The sequence below is a fragment of the Numida meleagris genome, chromosome 1 (assembly GCF_002078875.1).
Source record: "Numida meleagris isolate 19003 breed g44 Domestic line chromosome 1, NumMel1.0, whole genome shotgun sequence".
Taxonomy (NCBI): domain Eukaryota; kingdom Metazoa; phylum Chordata; class Aves; order Galliformes; family Numididae; genus Numida; species Numida meleagris.
In genome coordinates, this window is record NC_034409.1 from 33,070,945 (window position 1) to 33,077,610 (window position 6,666).

Below are 6,666 nucleotides of genomic sequence, written 5' to 3' on the forward strand. Positions count from 1 at the left end.
AGAAAAAAAACAGAAAGAAATCTTAATACACAGCAGTTAAAGAATGTGAACTTTGTATACATGCAGAGAAGGAGATGATAATCATATATGAATGAAACAGGAACACCTCAGAACTCAGGACTACAGTCAGGTCTAAAAATTCAACACATCCATACCCTGTCCCTGGGAAAAGCATCTTTTATTTTCTCCGTTCAGATTTGAGATTTCAAAATCCACTCCTTGCACACAACTAGTTCTCTCATCCCCTGGCCAGCACAACATGAGCCTGCTCGTTCTCTTGCATTTTGCCAAGCTGCCTGTTCCAGTGCAAGTGCAGTCATCCCATGCAGAATACAATCCAAGCACTATGTGGGAGACATACACACCCAGAAAAGAGATATTGCACCCAGACATGAAGCCCAAAGGAGCAGGACTAAGTGAGCAGGAGTGGCACACAGCAACGTCTACCACCACTGACAAATGCTCCCAGGTACCAGATCAATGGCTAGAGAACAAGATCTGGGCTAAAATCTTCTCTATGGCACACTTGTTCAAGTTACTCATTTCCTTCAGTCCCACATATTCCATGCCTGTCTCAGTCAAGGTTTTAAATGTGTAAGTCTGAACAGAAGTTAAATCTGCAATATACCACTCAGTTATTTCCCTGTGGTAAAATAAAATTAAACTGACCAAGAGACAACATCTTGTTTCACATCAGAAAAACAAAGCTAATGCTTTGCTCTGGCAGCATATGCTGTGCTAGAATGAACTGCTTTGATTTCAAGCCATTAAATACACTAGTTAACATCTTTTCAGAATGTGAAGCTCATCTTTTTTTTTTATTCCTTTTGCCACATCCAAGATTTAGTATATGGCGTTATCAACAAACTAAAAATTCCATTATTTTTCCAGAAGGCAATATACAGACAAAAAGACATTTTAGTAATGACATAGACATGAATCAAACAAATAAATACCTAAATAGATTTAGCACCTTGAAGTATTAGCAAGTTAGGGCCCTTGAGTACTCAAATGGACAGCTTTTAGAGATCAGAGAGCAAATTCCTGGAGTTTTCTGAAGAAAAGTCTTTAAGATCTGTTTCTCAGGTTGGGTTATCCAAATTTTGGAGGAGTCCAAATGATTACCCTGCAGAAAATAAGATCTATGTAGCCTGTTACATTTTAATTAGGAAACCAAATTAAAAAGAGAAATCTGCATTCTGAACATAATTGCAATCAGTTTTGTTTAAGAAAGATACATTCAATCTAGTGCCGTTGCAGAGCATTGTCACTAGGATAAGAGAAAAGGAGATTGTTTAGGCTAACCTAACAGAAGCACATCAGCTAACAGAGTATAAAATTATCATGACTAAATTCAGACTCAGAATTTTGGGAAAAAAAAAAAGTCTATCACAAAGTAGAATGCTACAGCAGAAAAGCTCTAGAGTTAATTGAATCTATTGCCTGGAAGACTGCAGCAGCAAGAGCTGTTGAATTTGCCTGCCTAAATCCAAAGGCAATTCTTATTATTATTCTTAAAGGTGATACACACCTGGCACTCAAATGGAACTCTAGAGGGAGAAGAGGGATATTTCCTATAATTTTGCTCCTAAGTCTCTGAACTCCCCCTGCTAGATTACACAGATGGGATTTTAGATCTTGCATATTCAGAATTTTGTGGTTTCAGGACTAGGAAATGGATTCAAAACAATTACTTGCCAGGTGATGTATCACTCCTGACTTGTCATCAGAAGTTTTGTCTGGGTAGGGCAGGTCAACTCTTTGTCTCACACATACTCTGTGAGTTCACACAACCCTGAGATTGAGAAAAAAATTCTTGGACAAAAGAAGCATTCATGGGGAGTCATAGGAGGAGACATTTTAGCTAAACCTAATTTAACTTCTGCTTCAAAACTCATGTCAGAGCTTGCTTTATCACTTCACTGTTGAAATGTATGGCATGTTGCTATAAACATGACAGCATTTCAAAAAAAAAAAAACAAAACTAGTTTATGGCTGGCTGCTTTAGTAGCTTAGTGAAAGTCAAGTGGATTATTTTTGCAATATGTTCTCCCCTATTAAACCTTCTGTCCAAGCCTGACAGGAACCAAGGGTATCCCAGAAGAGCGTGCTGTAAACTGCAGTTTGGGGAAGCCACTAATGCTGCTATTCTTGCTTTTATTAGCCATCTTCACTAGCTAACAACATTAGCAAGAAACTTGGGTTTTGTTCTTGGCTGCATTTCTGTGACAAGTGCTTCCAGTCTAGGGCATTAATTTTTGACCTGCTGAAACAAAAGTATTCCCCTGGTGCTAAAAGGGAAAATTCAGTTGGACATCCACGAAGCTTCATTCAGTTCAGTCCTAAATGTGATCCAAACAGGAGATAGGATGGTCAAGAGAAATCCAGACAGCTCAGAAGTGTATTGGGTCCTCAGCTAAAAACTATATGCAGGGTTCAGCAGATAGCAGTAAGCCTTCCTGGTTTTAATTATGGGTTGCCAATGATCCTAATTTCTGACAGTCTGGGGTATAACTGGCTGCTTTTAAGGGGTTTTCAATACCCCTATATATAACTACTAATAACATTCTAACCTTTGACTTCTTAATTATTATCTTCTACTTACTTCATTCACTAGATCAGTGTTAAGACCCTGTTAACATAGCATAAGACATTAATAGATGTTTTATTACCAATTATATTTCAGGATTAGTTATCATATAAATGCCCTGTTGCTAACTGTATGTCATCTCATTGATTCTACTACAATGTACCAAATGCAGTAGATAAAAATGGCTAATAACTCACTCATGTAATGTTACAGGTACATTTGGTACCTTTCTCTCCTCTGATTATAGACATATCAGCTCATTAAACACTAGTGTAAGAACACTAGCTGAGCCCTTCCTTTTATCAAACTACCAGTGTGAATCCAGAGGCTAAGCCCTTCTCTTTTAATGATTCTGTAGTACTGCCTTCATAATCGGAGGAGGCTGGGAAGAGTGGAAAGAGAGCACACAGTGTTTCAATCAGCCTTTATAGCTAAAGAGGGGTTGTTTTTTCACGTCTTATTTCAAGCATGTTTTTAGATGTCCTCTTGTGCCCTTTTCTGATATTGAACATCAACACTTTTTTAAATAAAAGAAACAACCAGAAAAGCTGCTACACTTGCGTAGATGCCACATTGAATGGAATGAGTTTATACAGTCATTTAGAATCTGTAGAGTACTACAGATATAATGGCAAACTTGTATATCTGGTAAACAACATGCATACACTAAATAATATAACATAAATATGCAAAATAATACATCTTATAAGTGAGAATCCAATTTGGAACCATTAGAGATCAAGGAGATGTTTATTTCTAGAGAGAATATGACAGCATTTCTTGTGGCTGCCTTAATGAATAAAATCAGTCGTTTTTTTTGGCTCCCAGTCCAATTACATATAAACTGCGTGTTGTTTCATGTCTCTAATGGGCTCCCTCTCTTTGTGCTTTAAAGGGATAAAAAGGTTTTGTCTTCAGACAGAATTGACCCTGCACCAACTGAAAGGTCCTCTATATTTACCACAGGAAACTTGGCCCTCCAGCTATTGACATGAAAGTCCTTCCCTTCCAGGTTTATCAGTCATCAGAAGGAAAAAGAGATGCAGAACTAAACACAGAGCCAACTTGTTCCTTTAAAAACTCATTGGTGGGACTCGTTGCCTGAAACATGGGTCAGCCCACAGGGCCCACATTCCCTCTGCAAAAAAAAAAAAAAAAAAAGAAAAAACCCACACAAGAAAATGGTCACTGCAGAGTTTCTTAACAAGTCCAACCTCAGGTGCATAGGACTACCCATGAGCCTCTGTTCTCCCCTGTTCCACTTGCTCACGGTCTGTCTTTTCCTTTTCTTTCCCTTAAATATGATTTTTCTTGTTGCTGTGTTGGGGTGGAACTGACTGATCTCATCACTACTCATTAACCCTGTGTTTAACAGTTTTGTCTGTATAGCTGGTCACATGGCACAATTGGAAGGCATAAGAAAGATTTCAGATGAAATATATACCATAGAAATCTAACAGTCCCCATCATAGCCAAAGGCGAGATGAAAAGTAATAACTAATTCTAGAAAAGATGAAGATTTAAGGTTTCTCATCTTTTCTTAGACGAATATTTAGATAAAATGCATTTTATAGCTGCCCCAAAAAGATTACAGCATATACCACAATTTGCAGTTCCACTACAGAAAACAAACTAATACCTTATGACAAACTGATTCAACAGATTTACTCTGTTATTATCACCTGTTTTAGAATTCCCAAATAAAATCAGTCAGCTGCAATGCCTACTGTGTTCCCCAAGTTTCCAATAGTTCTCTTGGCATCTTGGCAACACAAGTGACTGTTAGAAAGAGAAAGGTTATATTGGTACCCTTAAATATCATATCAGATAATTAAGTTGTCTAAAACAGAGGTTAGAAACTTATTTTAGAACCTTCCATATATTAACACTTTGATAATATTAGTAGTTAATAAGACATATCCTCAAGGGCTGTTAAATTACTTTACAAATGAGATCCCAGGAAATAGCATTATTTGCATTTAATACTGAGGAAATTGGTCTAATAGCATCTGTGTTTTTCAAACATAAACAGTGATTGAAGTATAGGAACGGAAATGATTGCACAGACCCATTTAGCAGCATTCAAGTGGGTTAAGTTAGGAGTGCAGATCAACCACATAACCTTCATGGAGACAGAGGGTGGCCCAGTAAGTATGATTTTGCTATTACTGGCAAAAAGTCAGACTTCGTATTACCCTTAAGGTGTTGGGCCTGAAGACTTGCCAAGGCTCATCTTGGTATGAGGCGATTTTCTCTGGCATGGTCATGGTATCATGTCTAGAAGTAAAGTAGTTATTGTCTGAATTTGCTTTAGCTCAGCTTTAGTTTAACACGAAGTCATTCTGTGGGGTTGTACAATTTAGGACTCCAGAGCAAAAATATGTTGTGGAAGGACAATCAGAGATCCCAGACTGTAAATACCAATAACAGGCAATCAGCAGTTGTCTGGGGGGCAGCTGCTGTGCAGGAACTGGCTGGGCACCTGTTAGCAGACGGTGAGCAACTGTTTTGTGCATCACTTGTTTTCTAAATAGATATAAATACACACACACTCAATTAGGTTGCTCTGATACACTTCCTGTTTATTTCCATGGAAACTACAGCAGATAAAAAGAGCACAATAACACTATTTGAGAAAGCAAACTATCAGCTATAAAGCACTGTTTTTCAACTTAGTCACCAGCATCAGCTGATTCGTGTGTGATGACAGCCTTCATTTCATGGTGTGGCAGCTGTGCATGGCCATCCGGAATGTAGCTTTTCTTTCATGTCATTGTCACCACTGATGAAACACACTACTTCACTGCACTCACATCCACTGTTTAGTCTCTCTGAACATTCAATAAGCATTTATGAATGTCAATGGGTATCATTTTTACCTCATGGAGGAATTCAGTTCCAAACCTTTCCTTCAGATGCACTTCCATATCAGACACCATCTTGCAGACTCCCCTCTGGTACCATCTGTCACATGGCAACAACATATAACAGAATATTGGTGGGAAGGTTCAGCCTCTACTGAGATATCACCAGCATCTGCCTCTGATGGTGTAGGCTAACATAATGAAATACAAAGTATTACTTTCAGAGCAGGCTTTGTATATTATTATTGCTGTTATAATATTTCTCTTCCCCTTCTCTGTTTTAGTAGTAGTTTTTATCTGAATCTACAAGTTCTGCTTATTCTCCAATTCTTTCCACCACCCCACAAAGACAGGATGGGGGGGGGGAAAGGGGGGAAGCAAGCAGAAGGCTTGCTATTAGGTTACACCACACTACTATTAAAGCATTAATTTGGGCTAGCAATAAGTCCCTAGCTCCATCTACATAGCATTAAAGTATTTTTCTCATAACTGAATTTTAAGCATTATGAGACAGAGAATCCTGGTCAGAAATTGTAATACGATAGAAAGCACAACAAGACAGCAGAACAGCAAGATTCCAGGCTGCAGTGAGTATCTGCTCAAACACAAGAGCAGTGAGTACAGAAATAAGGGGAAGAAGCTGCTTACCTTTAGGAAGCCCATAAGGCCCTCACACAAGCAGAGATCTCCAAAGAGACACCCTTACCTCCACTGCCAACCCTTAATTGAGGTCAGAGAAGGGGTGGATACTGGCTCCACCCCTTCTGGTCACTCAGGTGCATTGCCTGCACCTGCACTCCCCTGGGTTGGCCCTGTCTTCCCACCAGGTGCTCAATCACTGGTTCAAGCCATGACTTAGCATTGCCACTACAGATATGTAGGCTCATGAAGTGCCATAGGCTATGTGGTCTCTTAACACTCCAGTACTACGCCCAGAGCAAAGCAGGAAATGTTCTCCACCAGCTGATATACTCCCTGCCAGCAATAGTGTCTTTTTACACACTCAATTACGAATTCTTACTCTACGTTTGAAGGAAATTACACTGCTTTCAACAAATAATAATTATGGTATATTTGAATGGAAAACTCATTTTCTAATATGAAGTATCAATGAATAGCATATCCATTTTCAGAAGGAGAAGCTGAACTGGTCAGTTTGTTTCAAAGATAATAACCTGTGAAATAACACTTTTCCACAGAAGGGATTTAGTC

At 38.8% G+C, this 6,666-nt stretch overlaps 1 long non-coding RNA gene across 1 annotated transcript; it reads right to left on the minus strand.

Moving 5' to 3' along the window:
* LOC110401120 lies at nt 4,279-6,138 on the minus strand. Its single transcript, XR_002440264.1, has 4 exons — nt 6,103-6,138; nt 5,470-5,554; nt 4,786-4,867; nt 4,279-4,369 (listed from the first exon to the last, which is right to left on the minus strand). It is a non-coding gene; the product is annotated as an uncharacterized LOC110401120 (long non-coding RNA).